Consider the following 9,396-nt stretch of genomic DNA (forward strand, 5'->3'; position numbering starts at 1 on the left):
ATGGAGTCAGATCTTGGTGTTACAGACAGTTGTTGGCTGTCTTGTGGGCGCTGGGAATTGAACCTGGGTCCTCTAGAAGAGCAGTCAGTCCTTTCAACCACTGAGCCATCTCTCCAGTCCCCCCCTTTTTTTTCTTTCTTTCTTTCTTTTTTTTTTTTTTTTTGAGACAGAGTCTCACTATGTAATTCTGGCTGTCCTGGAACCTGCTATGTAGACCAGGCTGACCTCGAACTCACAGAGTCCATGAACTCTGATGACCTTGACTCCAGACAGACCATGTGAGCCAGGGATATGTGTTGTGAAGCCTGGGGTCCCACTGAACACTGATTGGGGGGACACTGCTGTGGGCCATCACAGAGTGCAGCCCCTGTGAGTCCGTAGGAAGAGACTCAGGCAGGAAACAGCACATGGGAAAAACTCAAGACAGCAGTTTCTTTATGAGGCTGGGGGTTATCTGAGAGTGGCACAAAGGATCCTGCCAGGAAGATGGAATATTCTACATCAAGACAAGCTTGTGGCTTACAGGGCTGTGTCTGTTAGTGACAGGTTGTGAGAAGAACAAAGTTGGGGGACAGACACTTCCCACCTTCATGGCTCGCTGTGACGCTGCAGTAATCAGGACAGTGTGTGTGGTGTTGTGGAGAGAACAGAAACGTAGATCAGTGGGGCAGAACATCAAGCCCAGAAATAGATCCACACAGTTGGAGCTAGTGGATCTCTTGAGAAAGGAACACAGGCAACACACAGGGAAGACCACCACCCTTTCCACAAGTGGTCCCGGAAGAACTGGGATTGTGTGCTCAGTGAGGACTGCCAGAAGGACCAATGATAGCACAGGCAGGGCAGAGGCCACTGTGCCACCCACTTCCCACTCAGTGTACTCAATAAGCCATTCTTCAGTAAAACACAAAAACAGACTCTGTGTGTGTGTGTGTGTGTGTGTGTGTGTGTGTGTGTGTGTGTGTGTGTGGTGGGGGGCTTGTCAGGAGGATGAGAAGATCCAAGACTGAGAGAAGGTATTTCTAAAAGAAATATCTGTTCAAAGATTGTTATCCAAAACGTGGAAAGGACTCTTAAAACTCAAAAGGAAAATAAAGACAGTGTAGACGGAGTTTCTGTCATGCCTACATCCCCCATTAAGACTGGAACTCAAAGGTTAGTTAAAAGAATCTCATCGGAGAACACAGATCAGAGTCCAGTGGTGCATTGAGAGATATTCAGCATTGCATGCCATCGGGGAAATGCAAATCAAAGTAAGACACGGTGTCCCTGCTAGGATGGCTTAATCAAGGAACTCTGACAATGCCAAGTGCTGGCAAGACACAGAGCAGTGGGCACTCTTCTTTATTACTGGTGGGAATGGAACTGATCCCACCCTGGAAGGCAGCTTGGGTTTGTTGCTTTTACAAAGCTAAACATGTGCCTACCATACAACTCAGCACTCGTGTTTCTTGGTAATGATCCAGAGGCACTAAAAATTTGTGTCCACACAAGTGACCCCCATCAGTGTTTATAACATTTATAATTGCCAAAATCTGAAAATCACCCAGCTCTTTGGCATATCCATACAATGGGATACTATCACTAAAATTTGATGAGCCATCAAGCTATATGTAGGTTTGTGCTGCTATAACATAATACCACACATGGAGGGACTTGTAAGCAACAACATTTTATTTTTGTTTTATAGTACTAGAGGCTGGAAGTCCAAGGCTAAGGAAGGCACCTGCAGGTTCTGTGTCTGGAGGGAACTCCTTCCAATGCAACCCTATGACTTAGATATTTAGATTATGCTGCCTCCACCACCTGGACTTCACCCTTTAGACACATCACCTCCCTAAATACTCATCCTCTAACTCCCAACTCTAGCACTTTGGAGTAAGGATTTGAGCATCTGGGTTTGAAAGGACACATTCAGCCATGGAAAGATGTAGAGGAAACATAGATACTTAGATATCATCAGCCAGACTGAAGGAGACAGTTTGAAAAGGCTGAATGTTGCTTGATTCCAACACCATAGAAAGGGCTCCCCAGGGTCTGAGGGAGGGATGGGTGCTCAGACAGTTCAGAGGACTTATTGTTTAGTGAAAATGCTGTGTGATACTGTAGTGGGGGCACATTCCACTCAGTGTCAGCCAAAACTCACAGGGCACACGTTAGGGAATATTAGCTGAAGATGTGTTACATTTGTTTATGCTGTGGAACATTTGTTTAACGATGGAAAAATGTGTTGCATTCTTTCATGTTGCATTTACTTAGCTCTGTGAAGCTGTGTTACTTTACCTGTCCAAAACACCTGATTGGTCTAATAAAAAGTGTAATGGCTCATAGCTAGGTGGGAGAAAGGATAGACGGGGCCGGCAGACAGAGAGACTAAATAGGAGGCGAAATCTTGGAAGAGAAGATCTGGGAGAGGATAAGGAAAGGAGAACTCTAGGGGCCAGCCACCCAGCTACACAGCAAGCCACAGTGTAAAGAAGTAAAGAAGAGTATGTAGAAAGGTAAAAGCCCAGAGGCAAAAGATAGATGGGAAAATTTAAGAAAAGTTGGCTAGAAACAAGTCAAGCTAAAGTCAGACATTTCTAAGAAAGAATAAGAATAAGACTCTATGTATGAATTTGGGGGTTGGGTGTGTGCCCCTCCCAAGAGCCAAAAGAGTAAAACAACAACAACAGCAAACCAACAACAGGTACACATTACCTAGGTGGCTCATAGCATGCTGATGGACTGCATTGGGCCACTGGGGTGAGGGTTACCAGTAATGGGTAACCAACCTGTGGGACAGGAAATATGTGGGGAAATCCTCAAATCCCCATTTAGTTTTGTAGTGAACGTGAATCTCCTGTAAGGGAGACTGTGAAGGTCAGTTTTATACCCAGCTAAGATGTCATGGCAGCAGAAGGCAATGTATAGACACTCCAGGCAAAAACTTTAGGGGCATCATCATTACTAAGAGATGAAGGGTCCGTCCAGCCAACTGAGAATTGAACTTTAAGTCATCAATAGCACCCACTGAAAACTTTGAGTCCATTTGGCTCTGGGACTAAGGCCAGACCAAAAGTGATTGAAACCAGTTAATAAAAATGTGGCAAGTGACCATAAAGAAGTCACAACAAATGCTAACAGAGGTTTTGTGTGAAAGTTGATGGGGGAAAGCATGACTTAAAAAATGGAAAGTAATAGTGCAATTCAAGTAGACTTGACTGTGAGAGTCGAGAACCAAAAAAGGCAGTGAATGATGAAGGGGATAGAGTGGCCAGACTCCACATCACTCACAGAGTGCCACTCAAGTAGATCCTGCTCAAAGATGGAACACAATACTACACAAATTAATGAAAAATTTAAACTCAAGTCAGGCAGCGATGGCACACGCCTTTAATCCCAGCTCTTGGGACTCGGAGGAAAGAGGATCTCTGTTTGAGGCCAGATCTCTCTGGTCTACAGAGCTAGTTCCAGGACAGACATAACTACACAGAGAAACCCTGTTTCAAACTCCCATCTCCCCCCTCCTGAATAAAAGAGAAGAAAATAATTTAAACTCAAATATTATGGTATCTATTCTTAAAATAGATGTTTGGTACATAAAATGTGATGGAGGTGGGAAATATTGCCAGTGCACTTACATCCCTTTTATGATGGTTTTCAAAATTATATATCCAAAAGTTACAGTGGTTAAGACTGGTAGCCAGAAACCATAGCACAAAGCCACTTCCATTTTTGTCATCTCTTAATTCCATTCTCAGAGGAGCATAATAAAATAGAATCCGGGAGTTGTTTTTTTCCTTCACTGGAGGTTACATTTCTTAGGCTGGATGTGAGGTTTGATGGTTAATGTTAGAAGTTCCTGCAGAATACATTTCAATGTTTTTCAGGTCCGAGGATTTGGCTGCGAGCTACACCAAGTCTAAGGCATGGGCTTTCTCAAATCCTGTTGTGGTCTTTGAGCACTCATTATCTTTTTCTTTGCTTTTGTTGTCTGTCTTTTGAGATGGGGGGGTCTTTCTATGTATCCCAGGCTGGCCTAGAACTTGTGATCCTCCTGCCTTAGTATCCTGAGTGCTGGGATTACAGGGATTATCTATTCCGGGCATTCACTAGCTGAAGAAAGTAAACACCTGACATACACTCCCATGTCTACAGGATGTATCTATTTGAAAGAAATCATTAGCAAGGAGAATTCCATATTCTGTAGCTGTAGTTTTGAAAACTTAATAGGGACCCCCCCATGCAGAAAGTATGTTGGGTGGCAATAATCAACTAATAAGTTGATTGGTGACGGTCATGCTGCAAGCCGAATTTGTCAGTGTGTGTTTATGTGGTCACGTGTGTCCAGGTATACATGTATGTGTAGGTGCACTTGTACAGTGTACATGTGCATGTAGAAACCAGAGGACAAGCTCAGGTATCATTCCTCTGGTGTTGCACTGGCCTGGAACATGGCCAGTGAGACCCAGGGAGCCACCTGTTTCTAGCTCTCCAGGGTTGGGATTACAAGCACTCACAGTCATGCCTAGCTTTTCTTTTCTTTTTTTGGGGGGAGGGGTGTTTTTTTTGAGACAGGGTTTCTCTGTGTAGCTTTGGAGGCTGTCCTGGCACTTGCTCTGAAGACCAGGCTGGCCTTGAACTCACAGAGATCCACCTGTCTCTGCCTCCCGAGTGCTGGGATTAAAGGTGTGTGCCACCACCATCTGGCATGCCTAGCCTTTCTGTGTGGGTCTGAGAGTCAGACTCACTTGCTGGACAAGCGCTGTACCAACATCACCATCTCTCAGCCCCCAATTAATTTTTTTATGAACGGGATTTCCCACCAAATGTCCTCCAGGTTGACAGTCACTTCGAGTGGAAGGACCTCATCTGCTCCTTCCTGTGAAAGCCTGTCCATTCTAGATTCAGAGGGCATGAGGTCTATCCTTCTCACCCCCTGCATCCATTTTTAGGCCTCAGCATAACCAAGTGGGCAGGACTTGGGTGTGTTCTGCTAAGAGAAGAGGCGCCAGGCCATCTGGTGGACATTAGTCTATGGGCTTCTTGGTCGAGGTAACTTTCACGTCATTTTGGTATAAACAGAAAATACAGTATTCGATTACAAAAGAACTTAGGAAAATGAATGTGGTCAGAACAAAGTAGCACAGACATAAAAAGCTTAAAAAATATAAAAAACACATTAGAAGAAAACAGGTCATTTTTCCTTAAAAAAGTCATTGAAAGGTATATAATGTTTCCATAAACTCTCTTTTGTAAAGTAAAAATATTCTTGTGGCATTTGAATTAACTGTGGTTGAGGACACACGAATACCTTCAATGAGTGATTTTTTGAAAAATCAGAATAAAATCAGAATAAAATACACAAGAGTCAAAGAAATGCCATGTTGCTGAGAAACAGAATTACAAGATGGCACCCTGGGTCAGGGCAGCGCTGACGGTGTGGGCTGTAGTGCGCCTTTGTCTGTTTGCACACACTGCAAGCATCTGTTGACTATTTGATGTTCCCTCTGAGGAGGTGACAGGCAGGGAGTGCAGTTCATCGGACCCTCATCTGAGTTTCTGGCTGGCTTGAGCACTCACCCCAGCCTTTGTGTACAATTCTGTCCTAATTGCCTGAGGCTTCCAGGAGGAACTGGAGTACCTGGGGTTGGTTGCTGAAGGTTGCCTGGGAGGGGAATGTGGTGAAACACCTGACTCCGTCTCTGCAGCTGTGGAGAAGTCTTCCATGCAGGGGAGACTTTCTGGTGGTGCAGTTTGTGGGTCACCCGTGCTGCTGTGAGTAACCCCTTACCCGTGCTTTGTAAATAAGCCCGATGAACTCATTGGTTGCCAAACTGGACTTTAGTGGAATCAGACTTGCGTTTGTAGTCAGGTCCTTATGGGGAGAGGGCAGGCAAGCCCAGAGCATCTGAACAGGGGGGACGAGAGGCAGTTGTTTCAGAGGGGACCATGGGCTGAGCAGGATCCTATACCGCAAATCTATTTTGATTGGCCAGTTGATTGGGGTTCCCCAGTTAAGGGGTGTTGAAGGCTGCTGGCACCAGCTCCACCTGTTGGCAATGCCTGCTGGAAAAGTCTCCTATTGACCTTCAGGGGTGGAGTGCCTGGCTCCACTCTGGAGAGTCCCAGGTTGAATTCCCTCATTTTCTCCAAGTTTCTCTACATGCTCATGAAATAATACTATCTATACACGCTCACGGAAAGGCAAAGATGGCTGATCAATACCATCCATATGGATTCAGAAATACCTTGTGTCCTCATGTGAGTAACAGTGTGAGGCTACGGGAGCCACTGGGTGAACTTAGACCCTGTGTCATTGCCAAGTTCAAAGAGAGTGACTCTGTTCTGGAAGCTATTGCCGCTCCTAAAGTGCTGAATATGTAGAGTACTGTTGAGGTCAGAAGGGCCTGTTCTTGAGCCAGCTGTGGGCTATGTCCAGGGCTCAGCCAGCAGACTTTGATTAGGAGAGCTGTGGCTCCAGAAGGGCTCACAGCTCCCGGCTCTACCCCTGGCAGCAGGCTGCAATAGGAAGCAGCCCCAGTTAATGTGTGGGCAAAAATGACCAAGCCTCAAGTGCGGGGGGGGGGGGTCCCTGCCTCCCCACCCTCTGCATTGATTCGCATCTTCAGTGAGCATAATCCTCTGGGCTCCAGCCATGTCACATTTTTGTGTCTACTTGTTCTAACGCCCTCCCCTAACACACCCAGTAAGTTGGGATTGCCTCTCACTCCTCTGTCCTAAAACAGCACTGAGCGAGTGTTGCTTCTGTTCTGTGGCCAGAGCTGCTTGGGAAGTGTTATTCCCGGACACTGGGCTTTGGCATGGTTTTTGTTCCAAATGCCATGTCATTACAGCTGCTTTCCCGGCAGCCATGGATGTGTGCAGCTCTGGTCAAGCGCTGCTCAGATGTGCCATGGTTTGCCCGTCCTGGGATCAGGACAGGGGTGCCTGTGCCAGAGCTCCCACTCCGACCTGACCCTGTGGTTATAGAACATTCCGTCCTGGGATGTCTGAGTACATGGCAAGTGCTCAGAGAGGTTGAGTGACCAGCTCAGACTCGAGTCAGATGTGTTCAGCAAAGAGCCCAGAATGGACCACTAACTCCTCCATAACCCCCTCCCTCACCACAGCAGGGCCATTAGCTGGAATGGGGCAAGACTCAGGCACACCTGATACCCTTATTCAAGTCCACCTATGGGATACTGCAGAAAAAAAAATAAGAAAGAAATTCTTATGCTTTTGGCATATGCGTTGCATATTTGTTATGGGAAAACAAAATTAATACGAAAAAGGAAGAGAAAGTGACTCTGCCCTGACTCATAAGTTCACGAGGGGCCCCAAGCAGGCATCCCGGACTGTGTGTGCACACTCACTTAGCAGATGGCACATCGGACTGCACGTGGCTTTGGGTAGCCTTTATGCTGTTGGCAGTTTTCAAGTCAGCAAGCATGGGTCTCCTGAATCTTTCGCCTAGCTGCACAGAATGCCCTGAACACTTGATTGTTCCTAAGCAATATTTTGTTATTGGCTGCTATACAATGCCATGAAAACAGCACTGGAGAAGTTTTTTGGGCATGCGTCTCAGGTTACAGTCTCGGTAAATTCTAAGTCATAGGTATTTTAAGGCTTTACATAGATACTCGGAGGGAACAAATGACAAGATCTCCAATGTCCTCAGGTCCCCACTGGGAATGATAGTCTTTATAATATCTGTTCCTTTGTGTTTGTTTCTTAATATATTTATTTGCGGTACTGGTGACTTTATCGCTCTCAAAAATTAGCCAAGACATTAGGTCCCACACTTGTGGCAAATACCCTGTTTCCCCTCTACGCCTTGCTTGTTATGCCATCTTGTTTGATCTGTTTGATTCCTTCCATTGTGGTTTGTGTCTTTGTCCTCAGTGCTTATGGTCAAGGTGCAGCTGTCCCACCTGTTCACACCTCTGTGTTTGCTTTCCTGTGTTGTTCTGTAAAAGGCAGGATGCCCATTTCTCTGCATGGTGGGAGAGGAGCCCCACAGCAGGAGTTGGGGGTGCATCTAAATGACTTTCAGAAGTCAGGCTGTGTGGAGAATGGCCCGGCTGTGGTTTGCCTGTGTCTGCTAGTACCCTTGAAGGGACCAGCCCCCCATTTCGGCAGCCATGACAGTAACACATGCTCGCTATGACCTTGTCTTAGTTACTAGAGGTCAGATGCCTGGCTCTTGACAAGGAACCAATCAGAAGTTAGCTGGTGGTGCTATGCTTTACGACCCTGGGTGTACTTTACGGACAAGCGCACAGCAATGACACACAGAGCATAGCAACCACCTTGGGAGGGCCTATGGGCCATAACAACCAGTTGACCAATCAACACAAGGCAAGCCCTCCAAGCCTGGAGGCACACCAATTGTGAGCCTGTGCGTACCCCTAGACACTCCCCTTATGCTGCCCTACAAGATCTCTCTAGAGCCCCTAGGAGCTGTCTTTTGCGAGCCATCCGCCATGGCGTGTGGACAAAAGACCCGAGCTAACATGGGGTTAGTGCGCTAAATTACAATAAAGCCTCGTGCAGTTTTCAGCAAGCTCTTGAATCTGTCTGGTGATTGGGGTGACCGAGGTCGTGGCCTGGGACCCCAGATACCTGAGTTTTCCGGGGGTCTAACACCCTGGATGTGAGGCTGGCCCTGTCCCAACTGGCCATGACTATATGTCTCTTCTTTGTTTGTAAACCTCCTCACTTATAAGAGCAAATGCTGTACTGCTAATTTCTGGGGGCAATTTTGAGGGCTGAATGAGTGAAGCCACATTGGGTCTCACTTGGGCCTCTGGGCAGAGTGAATGTAATTCAGATGTCATTATGTGGGATGCAATCTGAGATCTAAGAAGCTACAAGGTTGATTAATTGCCTATAACCACGAGTGTCTTATAAGTTCTCCGAGTCATTGGATCCACTTAGACAATGCCAGACACTACTTGAAGACAATAGCACACACCGCCATTTACCCTTTGATAACCACGGCTCTTCTGAGACCCAACCCTTAGAAGCATCCCGAGCTGTGGGTGAGCAACGCCTTGGACTGGCCACTGCCTGGTTCTTCTGATGGGAAAATGATTGACAAGGTACTGTTCTGAGAAAGGAGACTCCTAGAAGGAAACCGAAGGCCTCCAGAGACTACTAAATGAGCAAATGTCCTTCAGATGCCAACTTGGCCCTGAAGCCTGGGGAGGTAATGGACCAAGGCTTTAAGCAACTGCAACATACCCGCCCGCACAGCTTTCCCAGGAGCTTCCAGACAAGAGTCAGGTCCAGGAACTTAGAAGCAAGCTTATCCTTTTGACTGAGGCAGACATGTCTTTAAGACTTTCCAGAGGGGCTGGAAAGATGGTTCAGGGGTTCAGATTAGTTTCTGCTCTCCCAGAGGACCCAAGT

This window comes from Cricetulus griseus (genome assembly GCF_003668045.3).
Source record: "Cricetulus griseus strain 17A/GY chromosome 1 unlocalized genomic scaffold, alternate assembly CriGri-PICRH-1.0 chr1_0, whole genome shotgun sequence".
Taxonomy (NCBI): Eukaryota; Metazoa; Chordata; class Mammalia; order Rodentia; family Cricetidae; genus Cricetulus; species Cricetulus griseus.